This window comes from Heptranchias perlo, chromosome 10, assembly GCF_035084215.1.
Source record: "Heptranchias perlo isolate sHepPer1 chromosome 10, sHepPer1.hap1, whole genome shotgun sequence".
NCBI lineage: Eukaryota > Metazoa > Chordata > Chondrichthyes > Hexanchiformes > Hexanchidae > Heptranchias > Heptranchias perlo.
The window spans coordinates 31,363,892-31,379,508 of NC_090334.1; the positions used below are offsets into that span (position 1 = coordinate 31,363,892).

The window sequence follows — 15,617 nt, forward strand, 5'->3', positions numbered from 1 at the left end:
GGACGTTATTGTTCAGATACTTCAATTTGAAAGGAAAAGACAGCTACACTGAGAAATGGAAATAATACGCTGTGCAGCAGGAATGCTCTTGTGAGCTCAGTTAAAAAGAAATTATATTGAAGAATAATATTTATGCTGCACCTCTGCTATACCCAGCCTAGGAGTGCCTGATGCCAACGTTTGGTGTACAGTGCTGTAAACATCATAGAAATGTTAGGAGTGACATTTGAATGCATGGAGCTGTATAGAGAGTCCCACACAACAAAACCAAAATGAGTGATTTTTACTCAGTCAATAACAACTTTTAGACCTTTTGAATGGCACATTTTTCCTTAATAGACACAAAATTAGTCAAAACATTAATTAAAAAAGGTTTCATGTGGCGAGATGATAAAAGAATGGCGATATATGTCAAAGTCAGGATGGTGTGTGACTTGGAGGAGAATTTGGAGGTGATGGTGTTCCCATGCACCTGCTGTCCTTGTCCTTCTGGGTGGTGGAGGTCACGGGTTTGGGAGGTACTGATGAAGAAGCCTTGGCAAGTTGCTGCAGTGTATCGTGTAGATACTACACACTGCAGCCACAGTACACCAGTGATGTTTAGGCTAGTGAGAGAAGTACCGACCAATTGGATTGCTCTGACCCAGAAAGTGCCGAGCTTCCTGAGTGTTGCTGCAACTGCAGCCATCCAGGCAAGTGGAAAGTATTCCATCACACTTCTGAGTTGTGGAAAGACTTTTGGGAGTCAGGAGGTGAGCCACTCCCCAAAGAATACCCAACCTCTCACCTGCTATAGTAGCCATGGCATTTATGTGGCTGAAACAGTTGAGTTTCTAGACATTGGTGAACCCCATATATTAACAGTGGAGGACTCGCCAATGGTAATGGCACTGAATGTCAAGGGGACCCTTATGTTTTGCTATTTAACTATAAATAATAGCATAAAATAACAGGATTATATGAAATAAGAAAAGAATGTATAATTTTGAAATGGGAACTGAATATGTCTGCACACCCTGGTCCAACTATCCCTCACCCTCTAACGCTGCTTCACCTAAAGCTGACACTTGGTTCTGGGTTTTCTGCTTCTGCACTTGCCTGCTCATGATTTTTCTGCAATTGAAGCGAATGGGAGAAAAGTTAGGGGCTGGTGAGTGGAGAAGCAGAAAACCCTGATCCCTGTGCAATGCCACGGAAGATCCACTAGTATCTAGAATACATATAAAAACAGATATTAAGGTCTGGATTATGGTTATTTATAGTCCCTTTGTTTTCAGAGCATCTTGGGACTCAAAATAATATGATGATGTTGAAAAGTTCTTCTGCAGCACAGGAGAAAGAGAAGCAAATACTTCCTCAAAACAAAGTACTGCACCTCCTACCAAAGTCATATATACTTTCAACCTGTTGACCCTTAAAAAGGGCTTCTCTCCCCAGTGAATTATTTCAGCTGCCAGTAAAATGAATGGCAAAAATATGGACAAGGGAAAATGTTGCCGTTTATTTGCTAAAGCTCTTTTGCTATTAATTCATCAGTAAGAGAAACAACCAAAATCAAATACTGATCTTTTAGATAGAAAGGTGGGTTGAATTTAATATCATTTAGTGGATGCAGAAAATTGATTTGATTTAACACAATAGCAGCATGAAATTACTGAGGAAGTGGATGAGGGGGTGGGGTGGGTAGAGTTCTACTCATCCTCTTGCAGGATGAATGGCATTTAGTTTTTTTGGACACATTCCCTTAGGTAATAGTCTTTCCTGACACAATGATTTATAAAATGCTTTATTTTGCGAAAGGAAAGGGAGCGTTTAATGTGGACCAATTTATTTGAATTATGGCTTGCAGACATTTGAACAAAGAAGTTAGGAAGGAGCTGAGAGACACATGAATAGGAGAACAAATATTTCTGGCACAGGGCTCTACTTTATAACATTAAAAGGCTATGGCAGTTTCGATACAATGCTTTGTTCTATATTGGTTAGCCAATAGTAATTTCAGGGCAAGGTTTTAATCCTGTTGTGTCGCTAGTATATAGCACAATGATCTGAGGCACCAGTGCTGTTTAATAGTTCAAAAACAACAGTGATAAATGTTAATTTTCTCTCCTCCCCCAAATTAGTGGCGGCAGAGGGAGTTGCAGGCTGTGTTGGCACAGAGGAGCTGTGGACAAACAAATTGTCTATACTGCTGCATGTCAACAATAATGTAACACTGGAGATTGCATTCCCTTCCCCCCCCCCCCCCCCCAGTGCTGTCACTTCCATATTCTGCTACCAGAGATGCTCAAACAGCAGCATCTGTACTTCACTACCTAAGCAGGAGTAAGCAATAGCATCAAAAGTAACATTCCTCCTCAAACAGAATACAGCCGAGAAATTCCATTCCTTCTTGGACTGGAAATTAGGCATCCAGGGAGCAAAGGAGCTGGAAGATGCAGCAGAACCCATATCTGCCCATTTCTCGCTGCATCAGGAACTTCCAATGGAGAGAACAGGTGCTTCTCCAGTCCCACCCTACCCAGGTTCCCCCGTCACTTTTGGGGACGTGGCCGGCAGGAAACCCGGCTCTGCCGAAAATTTCGCCAGTTGTGTCACCTAAATGTTGGGCAGGATTCTAGGAGACCACCCTGCTGCTCCTCGAATAGTGCCATGGGTTCTTTTAGATCCACCTGAACAGGCAGACGGAGCCTTGGTTTAACATCCCACCCAAAAAACAATACTTCTGACAATGTAGCACTCCCTCAGTGCTACACTGATGTGTCAGCCTAGATCGTTTGCTCAAGTTCACACAAACATTTGACTCAGAGACAAGACTGCTATCACTGAGCTAAGGATGACATTTTAGCTGAAGTTGCTACCAGCAGGATTGATGTATAGACCAGATGTAGAGAGCAATGTTGTTTCAATGGATTTTTAGCTTCACTGCAGACTGCACATTATGAAAACAGCTCACGATTCATTAATTTTCGTACCTCACAGCTGAGCTGCAGTCTTGAACTTAACAGTTCAAAAAATCTACTCAACTGAATGTTAAAGAGTACAGTGCAGGAAAAAAAAATCTTCATCCTTGCCAGCAACGGTTTCTTACACTACAATAATAAACCTGGCATTGTTTCTTAATAGACTTGAAACAGTACAGAGAATACTGCCAATTATAATCATTCCAAGTTCATAAAATCATAGAATCAGCACAGAAGGAGGTCATTCTGCCCATCATGCTTGTGCCGGCACTTTGAAAGAGTTATCCAATTAGTCCCATTCCCCTGCTATTTCCCCATAGACCTGCAATTTTTTCCACTTCAAATATTTATCCAATTCCCATTTGAAAGTTATTATTGAATCTGCTTCCACCACCCTTTCAGGCAATGCATTCCAGATCATAACAACTCGTACGTAAAATTTTTTTTCCTCATGTCGCTTCTGGTTCTTTTGCCAATTACCTTAAATCTGAGTCTTCTGGTCACCGACCCTTCTGCCACTGGAAACAGTTTCTCCTTATTTACTCTATCAAAACCGTTCATGATTTTGAACACCTGTAACAAATCTCCCCTTAACCTTCTCTGCTCTAAGGAGAATAACCCCAGCTTCTCAAGTCTCTCCACATAACTGAAGTCTTTCATCCCTGGCACCATTCTAGTAAATCTCTCCTGCACCCTCTCTAAGATCTTGACATCCTTCCTAAAGTGTGGTGCTCAGATTTGGACACAATACTCAAGCTGCAGCCTAACCAGTGTTTTATAAAGGTTTAGCGTAACTTCCTTGCTTTTGTACTCTATGCCTCTATTTATAAAGCCACAGATCCCATATGCCTTTTTTAACAGGCTTCTCAACTTGTCCTGCCACTTTCAAAGACTTGTGTACTTACACCCCCAGGTCTCTCTGTTCCTGCATCCCCTTTAAAATTGTACCATTTAGTTTATATTGCCTCTCCTCATTCTTCCTACCGAAATGAATCACTTCACACTTCTCTGCATTAAATTTCATCAGCAATATGTCTGCCCATTTCATCAGTCTGTCTATGAAGTCTGTACTGTCCGTCTTACTATTTATTACATTTCCGAGTTTCCTGTCAGCTGCAAGCTTTGAAATTATGCCCTGTATACCCAAGCCCAGATCATTAATATATATCAAAAAGAGCAGTGCTCCCAACACCGAGCCCTCGGGGACACCACTGCACAGTTCCCTCCAGTCTGAAAAACAAACGTTAACCACCATTCTCTGCTTTCTGTTCCTTAGCCAACTTCGTATCCACACAGCAACTGTCTCTTTAATCCCATGGGCTTCAATTTTGCTAACAAGTCTATTATGTGGTACTTTATCAAATGCCTTTTGAAAGTCCATATGCACAACATCAACTGCACTACCCTCATCAATCCTTTCTGTTACTTCATTAAAGAATTCAATCAAGTTAGTCAAACACGATTTGCCTTCAACAAATCTGTGCTGGCTTTCATTTATTAGCCCATATTTTTCCAAATGCCAATTAATTTTGTCCCATATTATTGTCTCTAAAAGTTTCCCAACCACCGACGTTAGGCTGACTGACATGTAGTTGCCGGGTTTATCCCTCTCCCCTTTTTTGAACAAGGGTGTAATCCTCCAGTCCTCTGTCACTGCTCCCATATCCAAGGAGGATTGGAAGATTTTGATCTTAGCTTCAAGGATTATTTGAACAAATGATAAAATATCTAGTTTTCTTTTTTTCCCCACTCTCCCACTTTTTCACTCTTGCTTCTCTTACAGATTTCTCTGAGAGAATGAGCAGGTCACCAATTCCTAATTTGACTGGCTACTAGGGAGTTTGGAAAAGAAGACCAGGTCAATTTGGCTATGTTTTTCTCCATCCACAAAGCTGAGGAGAATTGGCACCTTCGCATGGTGGCTCAGCCAGGTTTGTGAAATCAACCTGACAAAGAGCTACAGCCTAATACCATTGCAAGGTACAATATGCTGGGGTGCCAACACCTACTTCTGCTGTGCAGCTACTAAGCTCTTTCTGTACATTTGTAAAATATTACATCTGTTCTCTACCGCCTGCACACTGCCACCACATCTCTCATTGGCCAAACCAACATTGGCATTAATGGTGGCTGTTTCAAACTTTATGAGGTGCTGAACAGCTGAGTAGAAAAAGCATCGTAGTTAGTGATGATGGTGTGGAATATCAAGCATAAAACAAGAACAGACAATTGGTGCAAAGTATCTTTTTTACACCTTCCATATTACATGTGTTATTAAGATTGCTTATGCACTGTTAATTTTCTATAGTTCATGACTCTTACTTTATTGAACTGCTCATCAATACATATTTTGTTGTCCATTGATTTTATTTACCTTTTTTCCATGTCTGCTTTAGAAATGAATGATATTAGGCAATGCCCTGCAGCTTCAGCAACACTATGCTGACTCTCGGCTTGATGGCCTAAGATTTGAATTCCATTCGCAACTGACAATTGAACGCAGTGATCTAGGATCTGTAGGAGTGACTTCCACTGGATCATTGCGAGACTGCTAATTGCTCTATTTTAACATGTGGAAAATTAGTTCGCCTCAAAAATATGCTTTCTGTTTGCTGTTATACAGCAGTATTGTTAGGTTAATGGAAAGTCTGTAGTATAGTCTATCCCCCACCCCACCCCCTATCATACGAGAACAGAATGCAGGTCGACTGGCAGTAGGAACATAGGAACAGGAGTAGGCCATTTAGCCCCTTGAGCCTGTTCTGCCATTCAATGAGATCATGGCTGACCTAACTCCATATACCCGCCATAGCCCTATATTCCTTAATACCTTTGGTTAACAAAAATCTATCAATCTCAGATTTAAAATTAACAATTGAGCTAGCATCAACTGCCGTTTGTGCAAGAGAGTTCCAAACTTCTACCACCCTTTGCATGTAGAAGTGTTTCCTAACTTTACTCCTGAAAGTCTTGGCCCTAATTTTTAGGCTATGTCCCCTAATCCTAGACTTCCCAATCAGCAGAAATAGTTTCTCTCTATCTACCCTATCAGTTCCCCTTAATATCTTGAGAACTTCGATCAAATCACCCCTTAATCTTCCAAATTCCAGGGAATACAACCCTAGTCTGTGTAATCATTCCTCGTAATTTAACCCTTGGAGTGCAGGTATCATTCTAGTAAATCTGCGCTGCACTCCCTTCAAGGCCAATATATCCTTCCTAAGGTGCAGTGCCCAGAAATGAACACAGTATTCCAGGTGTGGTCTAACCAGGGCTTTGTATAGCTGTAGGATAACTTCTACCCCCTTGTATTCTAGTCCTCTAGATATAAAGTCCCACATTTCATTAGCCTTTTTGATTATTTCCTGTACCTGTCCATGACATTTTAATGATCTGTGTACATGGACCCCGAAGTCTCTTTGGACCTCCATTGTTTCAAGCTTTTCACCATTTAGAACGTACTGATCTATCCTTTTTAGGTCCAAAGTAGATGACCTCACACGTGCCTACATTGAAATCCATTTGCCACCGTTTTTCCTATTCATTAATATCTTGCTGTAATTTGATGCTTCCATCTACACTGCTTACAATGCTTCCCATCTTTGTGTCATCGGCAAACTTGGGTATGTGACTCTCTATCCCATCATCTAAGTCGTTAATAAATACAGTGAATAGTTGAGGCCCCAACACAGATCTCTGTGGGACACCACGCATCACATCCTGCCAATTTGAGTACATGACCATCATCCCCACCCTCTGTCTCCTGTCACTCGGCCAATTTCCTAACCAGATCAACAATTTGCCCTCAATTCATGAACTTCAACTTTAACTAACAGTCTCCTATGAGGGACTTTATCAAATGCCTTCTGGAAGTCCATATAAACAACATCCATAGAAATTCCCCTGTCCAGTATTTTAGTCACCTCTTCAAAAAAGGTTCGTCAGGCATGACCTACCCCTTTACAAATCCAAGCTGGCTCTCTCTGATCAGCTGAAAATTTTCAAGGTGCTCAGTCACTCTATCCCTAATTATAGACTCTTATAATTTCCCGACAACAGATGCTAGGCTAACTGGTCTATAATTCCCTGGTTTCCCTCTCTCACCCTTCTTAAATAGCGGAGTGAGATGTACAATTTTCAAGGAATGGTTCCTGAATCGAGAGAACTTTAGAAAATTATAGTTAGGGCATCTGCAATGTTCTCACCTACTTCCTTTAAAACCCTGGGATGGAAACCATCTGGTCCTGGGGATTTGTCACTCTTGAGTGCCATATTTTCTTCATTACTGTTAATTTGCTTACATTATTTATGGTGAGTCCCCGTACATGATTCAAAATTAGTTTCCTTGGGACGTCCGGCATGTTACCCTATTCCTCTACTGTAAATACTGATGCAAAGTAATGATTTAACATGTCTGCCATTTCCTTATTTTCATTCACAATATCACCAATTTCAGTTTTTAAGGAGCCCATATTGCTCTTGACCACCCTCTTTTTCCTAATAATTGTAAAAAATTTTTGTGTTGATTTTGATATCCCTTGCATGTTTCTTTTCATACTCCCTTTTTGTAGCTCTTACTCTCTGTTTTGTCACCCTTTGCTGGCAACTTACCTCATGATTTTTCCTCCATCGCATGGTTAATTGTGTAACCTCTGGTTACTTTCTCTTCTTATTGGTTAATATATATCCCACTACTGGGATCAGATACTCATAAAGATGAAAGCTTTGAATGTTAATTATCCTGATAACTATTGCAGTTAACTACTATCTGAAATGTTTCATTAGATGCCATATAATTTCTCTTTGTAGCTATTCATGAACATTTAAAAATTGCTATATTATAAATAACTATTAATTTCTAGCAAATCCTAATTTAAAGTATCTGATTATGGCAATTAGTTGGCATTGGGATTGCTGGACAGACAGAAGAGCTGGCAAAAATATTCTTGATATTATAAAGTTTTTTGTGGGATGTCCATGTTAGGGAATTAAACACTTTTCTACTTTGGCATTTTATGTCAAGGTCAAACACAACCATGTCTGCTACAAAGCAGGAAAAGTACAAAGTCAACCTCCACCCTAACAGTATACTTGAATCCAAACTTCAGAAGAGCACTCAACAGTCAGTTTAGTGCCAATTGTATTAAATTATGAGCAATTTTGTGCAGTGGACTCCTGCCAACTAGGGACGAGGTTCATACTTTCCAATCTCAATTCATATAAGGAAACTGACAGCTAGCTGAGAGGCCACTTTCATCCCATCACCCATCAGCTGAATTTATTGTGCTAACCACACCCTTCCCCCCATCCATGATCATCAGTATCTGAGACTATATGAACTGATGAAGTGCACATTTGTTATTGGATTGGAGTGAGATCCTGATTTATTACATTTTTACATTACTTGGTTTAAACTGAAATTATGCAATTCTCAATGTGCTGGAGTCATCCCAAATTGAAACTGGACAAATATTGCAAATATAAATAAAGACCAAGCAGCATTTTCACTATTTAAGAATATGTATAAATAGTTTAGTTGGTCCTTTTTTAACCTAAAATAGAAATTCTCTAAAGCATGTTCGACATTGTTTTCTTGCAAGTGGTTTATAGCCCAGTAAAATACAGGTGTTCAGTGAAAAGAATGATATGTCAGTTGGTGCCATCACCTAATAAGTTGATGTATAATTTTCTAACTTGCTTACCAGAAGAAGCTGCAACACATCTTGTCTACAAAACCTTAATTCCGGTATTCACCTTTTTTATTACACTTTTATGTCTACTTTTCCCATTATAAATTCCTATGTCCACATTTGTAATGGAAGCACCTATGTAAGCTTGTCACATTGTAATTACATCCTCGACCAGTGGTGGCTCTGTAACACCTCAATCTCCCGGCTCCACCACGCTGTGGATTTCAAACTATTGAATAAAATCACAGAATCATAGAAAGGTTACAGCACGGAAAGAGGCCATTTGGCCCATCGAGTCTGTGCCTGCTCTCTGCAAGAGCAATCCAGCTAGTCCCACTCCCCTGCCCTATCCCCGAATCACAGGTCATTGGTTCAAATAAATTTATAGTGGACATACACTGTACTGAACTGCCTGTGAGTTTTTAAAATTTAATATTTTTAATATTTTTTCCTCTGACAATGATGCCTGCTGATAGTTTTTCTCTATTTAGCTTATTAAAACCCTTCTTAACTTTGAACTCTCAATCAGATCTCTATTCACCTTTGTTTAACCTTCTGGCTCTGTTATTTTGTTAATAAAAAATGCCCACCCAAACCCAGCCTGAAGCGTAGTCCTTCCAATTTTAATCCCTAACTCAATCAATCCTTTGGCATGGGCCTGCTGATGTAAATTTTGCTTTGGGGCTCTGCTATCGACCTCTTTAGTTTGTACCCTGCTAAAATTATAATGGCTAGTTCCTCAGTTGCCCAGCGCCTCATGTACCAGCACCATCACTACCTCACTTTACAGCCCTGCTCTGAAATTTCCTGACCTGACTGTAAGCATTATTGCCTGCTCCTGCCATGTTCCCTTTCTTGACCTTTTTTTTCTGCTCTCTCCCCTCCCAGCAACCTCCTTGTTCCCCAAACATTTTCCCTCCACTTTATTTCTGCCTGCTCCAATGGCTCGTCACCTGCCCACACTCCCTCCTAGGCTTTCCACCGTTCCAGGCTCAGCTCTGCTGAAATTGGAATCTGGCCTGCTGCCCATCCACTCCAACCCCTCCTTGTGCCTCTGTCTGTAGCCCAGCTCCACTCCTTTGTTAAAATAAAATCTATCACAAAGATATTTCTTCCTCAATAACCCTCTGCATAAAAAGATTTCTTCTAAACTAGCTCTTCATTCCTTTGGTGATGATCTTAAATTTATGCCCTCTAGTTACCGACTCACTGGCCAGTTTAAATAGCTTATTAAAACCCTTCATAATTTTGAACTCTATCAAATCGCTCTTATCCTTTTTTCTAATGAAATGCGCCCGAGTTTATCTAGTCTCTCCTTATAACTAAAGCTTTTGCTCTTTGGTATAATCTTTTGCACTCTCTCCATAGTCTTGACTTACGTGTTAAAGTAAAGCCCTAAAACTGGAGATTATATTCTAACTGTGATCAAGCAAATGATTTGTATAGGTTTAGCATAGCTCTTCATTTTTGTACTCTGTATCCATATTTATAAAACCTAGGATCCCTTATTTTGTCTTAACTTGTCCTCCCACTTTTAAAGATTAGTGTATCTGAACCCCTAAGTCTCTCTGCTCCTCTACTCCTTTTGCAACCCTTCCAAGACTTGATATTGGACAAGCAGTCTGACAGCACAGATTTAGTCAGGGCTCGAGAGATGTGGAAGAGAGGTAGAGTTGGATGTCATAAGCATACTTGTGGACACTGACCCTGTGTCTTTGAATGATGTTATCAAGCAGCAGCATGTAGATAAAGAAAAGGACATGGTTCTGGTACTGGACTAGCAATCCAGAGGTCTTGAGTTCCCAACACGGCAAGCTGTGAAACTGATTTAGATAATTGTTTTTTATTCTCAGGATGTGGGCTTCACTGGCAAGGCCAGAATTTATTGTCCACCCCTAATTGCCCTGGTTTGATACAACTGAATGGCTTGCTAGGCCACTTCAGAAGACAGTTAAGAATCAACCATGTTGTTGTGGGACTGGAGTCACATATCGGCCAGTTCAGATAAGGACGGCAGGTTTCCTTCCCAAAGGACATTAGTGAACCAGTTGGGTTTTAGTGATAATCCAACAGCTTCATGGTCACTTTTTACTGATACCAGCTTCTTATTTCCAGACTTTTTAAACTGAATTCAGAATTCTCAAACTGCCATGGTAGGATTTGAACTTACATTCTCTGGATTATTAGTCTAAGCCTCTGGTTTACTAGTGCAGTAACACAACCACTACACTACCATTCCTATAAAATCTGGTAATTTTTGAGCTGACACCAGAAAAGAGAAACCATGACGGCTGGATTGTTGCACATCCCATTTAGTTCAGGGAAGGGAACCTGCTACCCCTACTTGGTTTGGCCTACACAGGACTAATGACTGCAGTCCCACTAGGTAGTTGTCTTTTATTGTACGCTGAAGTGATCTAGCAAGCCACTCAGTTGTAAAAACAATTGCTAATATTGTGGGTGTACTATCACAACCGAGGACTACAGCACTTCAAGTGGCCTACCACTGTCTTCTCAGGGAAAATAGGAATGGACAATAAATGTAGCCTTGCCAGTGTTGTCCACATTGTGAAAACAAATTTAAAAAGATATAAGATCCTTGGGGTCTCTGGAGGTGACTGAGAGGTCATTGCTTGAGAAGGTACTCGCTGCATCCGGACGAATGGAATGGAAAGGTGCGAGAGCAGTTCCATGGAGAGTCATTGCAGGCGGACAGCGTGGCCAACCATATCAGATGCTGCAGAAAGGTAAAACTGCATAAGTTTACAATAGAGAAGGCCATCTGGCCTATTGTGTTAATGCTGGCTATTTGCTACAATTAACCCAAAACTAATCCCACTGCCTGGCACTCTATAGCCCTTTATAGGAGGGGTAATGCACTGTAAGGTTAATATTTAAGGACCTTGTGCCAGATCAAGTTTACACTGAAGTTTAGCGCAGCAGGTGCAGCTGCTTGTTATTTTCTATCTTCCCAGGAGAGATCATTAAGCTTGTTACTCTGGTAAATCTACTGTGTATTATTGTCATTCTTTATTTGACTATTTACTGTTTAATAATTTGTTTAGCAGTTTTTTTAGCCTTAGCCATGGTCTAGTGAAATGTTTATTCTACCGCCTTCTGATGGCAAGGCAGATCACGTCAGTCCATGTGATACAGCCAATAGATGGAAATACAGTGACAGGAGTTTTCTCTTTGGTCCCTATGCAAATTTCTAGATAAAGCACGTAAAGATGCTTCATAGGGAGCAACACCTCATGAATGGGAATGGTCTGAGATGCTGAACCTAAGAAAAGTGTATGAGTAAAATCACAACAATGTAACAGCCTTCACCCTCTCCTTCTCTCCTTGAGAAAAAATACCCTGAGCTTCCTTACGGGTGCCCTTGCTCCAAGCTTCCTCTGCTCTGGTCCATCACCAGTACAGATATTGAGATCACAATCGATCTACTCTATTACTGTGTTGGCCGAACTTTTGATGCCCAAGGCAGTATTCTTTCATCTCTAGAACATCACTGTACTTGTACCCTCTGTTGTTCTTACACTGGAATACTGATCATACCTCATTCCCTGCACTCCATCGTTAGAGGCTATTCTTTACCCACTAGAATCACAGATAGGTTACAGCACGGAAGAAAACCATTCGGCCCATCGAGTCTGCGTTGGCTCTATGCAAGAGAAATCCAGCTAGTCCCACTCCACTGCCCTTTCCCCATAGCCCTGCAAATTTTTTCCTTTCAAGTATTTATCCAGTTCCCTTTTACAGGCCATGATTGAATCTGCCTCCACCACTCCCTTGGGCAGTGCATTCCAGATCCTAACCACTCGCTGTGTAAAAAAGTTTTACCTCATGTCACCTTTGGTTCTTTTGCCAATCACCTTAAATCTATGTCCACTGGTTCTTGACCCTTCCGCCAATGGGAACAGTTTCTCTCTATCTACTCTGTCTACAGCCTTCAAATCTCGTCGCAACCGTCTCTGTTCCAAGGAGAACAACCCCAGCTTCTCCAGTCTATGCACGTACCTAAATTCCCTCATCCCTGGAATCATTCTAGTACATCGCTCTGCACCTTCTCTAAGGCCTTCACATCTTTCCTAAAGTGCGGTGCCCAGAACTGGACACAATACTCCAGTTGTGGCCGAACCAGTGTTTTATAAAGGTTCATTATAACCTCCTTGTTTTTGTACTCTATGCCTCTATTTATAATGCCCAGAATCATGTATGCTTTTTTAACCGCTTTCTCAACCTGCCCTGCCACCTTCAATGATTTGTGTACATATACCCCCAGATCTCTCTGTTCCTGTACCCCTTTTAGAGTTGTGCCCTCTTGTTTATATTGCCTCTCCTCGTTCTTCCTACCAAAATGTATCACTTCACATTTTTCTGCGTTAAATTTCATCTGCCCATGCCACCAGCCTGTCTATATCCTCTTGAAGTCTATCACTATCCTCCTCACTGTTTACTACCCTTCCAAGTGTTGTGTCATCTGCAAATTTTGAAATTGTGCCCTGTATACCCAAGTCCAAGTCATTAATATATATCAAGAAAAGCAGTGGTCCCAGCACTGACCCCTGGGCAACACCACTGTACACCTCCCTCCAGTCTGAAAAACAACCATTCACCGCTACTCTCTATTTCCAGTCACTTAGCCAATTCTGTATTCATGTTGCTACTGCCCCCTTTATTCCATGGGCCGCAATCTTGATGATAAGCAAATGTAAACAATCTTACAACACCAAGTTATAGTCCAACAGTTTTATTTGAAAATCACAAGCTTTCGGAGGCTTCCTCCTTCGTCAGGTGAAAGCATACCATGCGGCACTTGATGATAAGCATACCATGCGGCACTTTATCAAACGCCATTTGAAAGTCCATATACACCACATCAACTACACTGCCCTCATCTACCCTCTCTGTTACCTCATCAAAAAATTCTATTAGGTTAGCTAAACACAATTTGCCTTTAACAAATCCATGCTGGCTTTCCTTAATCAATTCACACTCATCCAACTGACTGTTAATTCTGTCCCGGATTATCGTTTCTAGAAGTTTCCCCACCACTGAGGTTAAACTGACTGGCCTATTGTAGCTGGGTTTATCCTTACACCCTTTTTTGAACAAGGGTGTAACATTTGCAATTCTTCAGTCCTCTGGCACCACCCCTGTATCTACAGATGTTTGGAAGATTATAGCTGGTACCTCTGCAATTTTCACCCTTACTTCCCTCAGCATCCTAGGATGCACTATATCCTTGCCCCCTGAAATTCACTGGAAAACTACTTTGCCTTGCAACTCCACTTCCTGCCTGCAAAAGCATCCTAAAAACTCTTCTCTTCAAACATGCCTTCAGCCTCTCACTAAATTTTTCCCCTTTATTCCTGCACTGTGTCCACCTTTTTCATCTTAAATGCTCTGAGACATTTTCCTTTACTTGAGTGCTAAAGAAGTGTAACTTGCTTTATTTCCTATTGATTATTATGATATTTTGAATTGATATTTGGACAGGGCTGACTGTTGAATACTCCAATCATTATGTATATTTTGGTATTTTCATGACAAAAAAAATCACCATTATCTGTGTGATGGAAAATAAAAGACACAAAATGTACTCAAAATTTTTTCCGCAGAACTCGGTTCTTTGGATTGCTATTGCCTTCTTTTGAGTCTGCTTTATGACGTGGGGAGACAACAAATGTTTATGTGTGTATGTCAGTTAAAATATAACACCTCAAAGAAAATGCTCAGCACTTACAAAGACTTTTATCTTGTATGTTTAGTGTAAATGGAGTAAGCTGTTTGTTGACGCAGACAGTCAGCACCAGTGAAAACAGATGTGTTGATGTACGTGGAAATCGGATATACTGGAAAAGCACAAAAGGGGCTTCGTGTTGTATCTGAATGATTGAGCAAATACAATAGCAACCATGAATCAATGTATGTTCAGATCCAACAGGCATCATCACTGTTATCTGGAACAGTGGATCAAGACTACATACTGCAATCCTAAACATCAGATCCAATTGCAGAAATGCACTTAATATAATTGAAGCAATTATTTTTTTCACAAAATAATTCAATTATATTAATCAATTGAATTATACAATGATCCCAACATTATTTTCTGAGTTTTCAACATTTAGCTGTAAATTTTATTTCATACTGTAGCAAACCCAGATAAATGCATATCTGATACAAGAACCACCAATTCACCCTAACTACAGAATTCTTCATTCAAGAATATTATCAAGGATCTGTTTAAATGCTCAGCATGTTTAATGGAGTCAATATATCGCCAAGAATCTGCAACCATAGCACAATTTAGAAGTCTAATCACTTTTATGTAATTAGTTTTATCTAAGTTGAATTATTAAATGAATAATTTGTTACATAAATGTCCTTAACTCCCAACTGGGCTGTGGTACAAAATAATTACAAATTAGTTAATTTTATTTGCAAGTTGTACAAACACCTAGCCAAATATGCAATTTGAATTTGTACATAAATTAGTTATACATCTTTTCAAACTATCCAGGGTTACAAACCAACTAATGAAATAAAATGGTTGGTGTTAGCAGACACAGGAACTCAATATGAAAGTGTTAACTGTGTGTTACTAATATACTGCCAAATCGACTTCAACTCCATGGTTTCCAAATTTTGAACTTCTCCCAACTCAACACTAGACAATTACTACAGGGAATGTTATCAGCAGTGCTTTAAAGTTAATTGTAATAGACATGGAGCTAAGAAAATCAGTACAATTTGAAGCCCATCAGTTATTTGGTCAGTATGTATGAGGTAATAACTGAATCCTGTGTTGATTTAATTTCGAAGGCTGCAGACTGAGAAATGTAATCAAAATGTAGGCCTGTTTGTCGATGAAAACACATTCAACAAATTAATCAGGGCTGCTATTAACAAATTGAAGCTACCATGGAAAAGCTATATTTTATGTTAAAATGTGACA

The 15,617-nt window shown here is 40.2% G+C and overlaps 1 protein-coding gene across 2 annotated transcripts in view; it reads right to left on the reverse strand.

Moving 5' to 3' along the window:
• prkd1 (protein kinase D1) overlaps positions 1-15,617 on the reverse strand; it is a 249,547-nt gene that overhangs the window by 85,119 nt on the left and 148,811 nt on the right. The window lies entirely within an intron of this gene.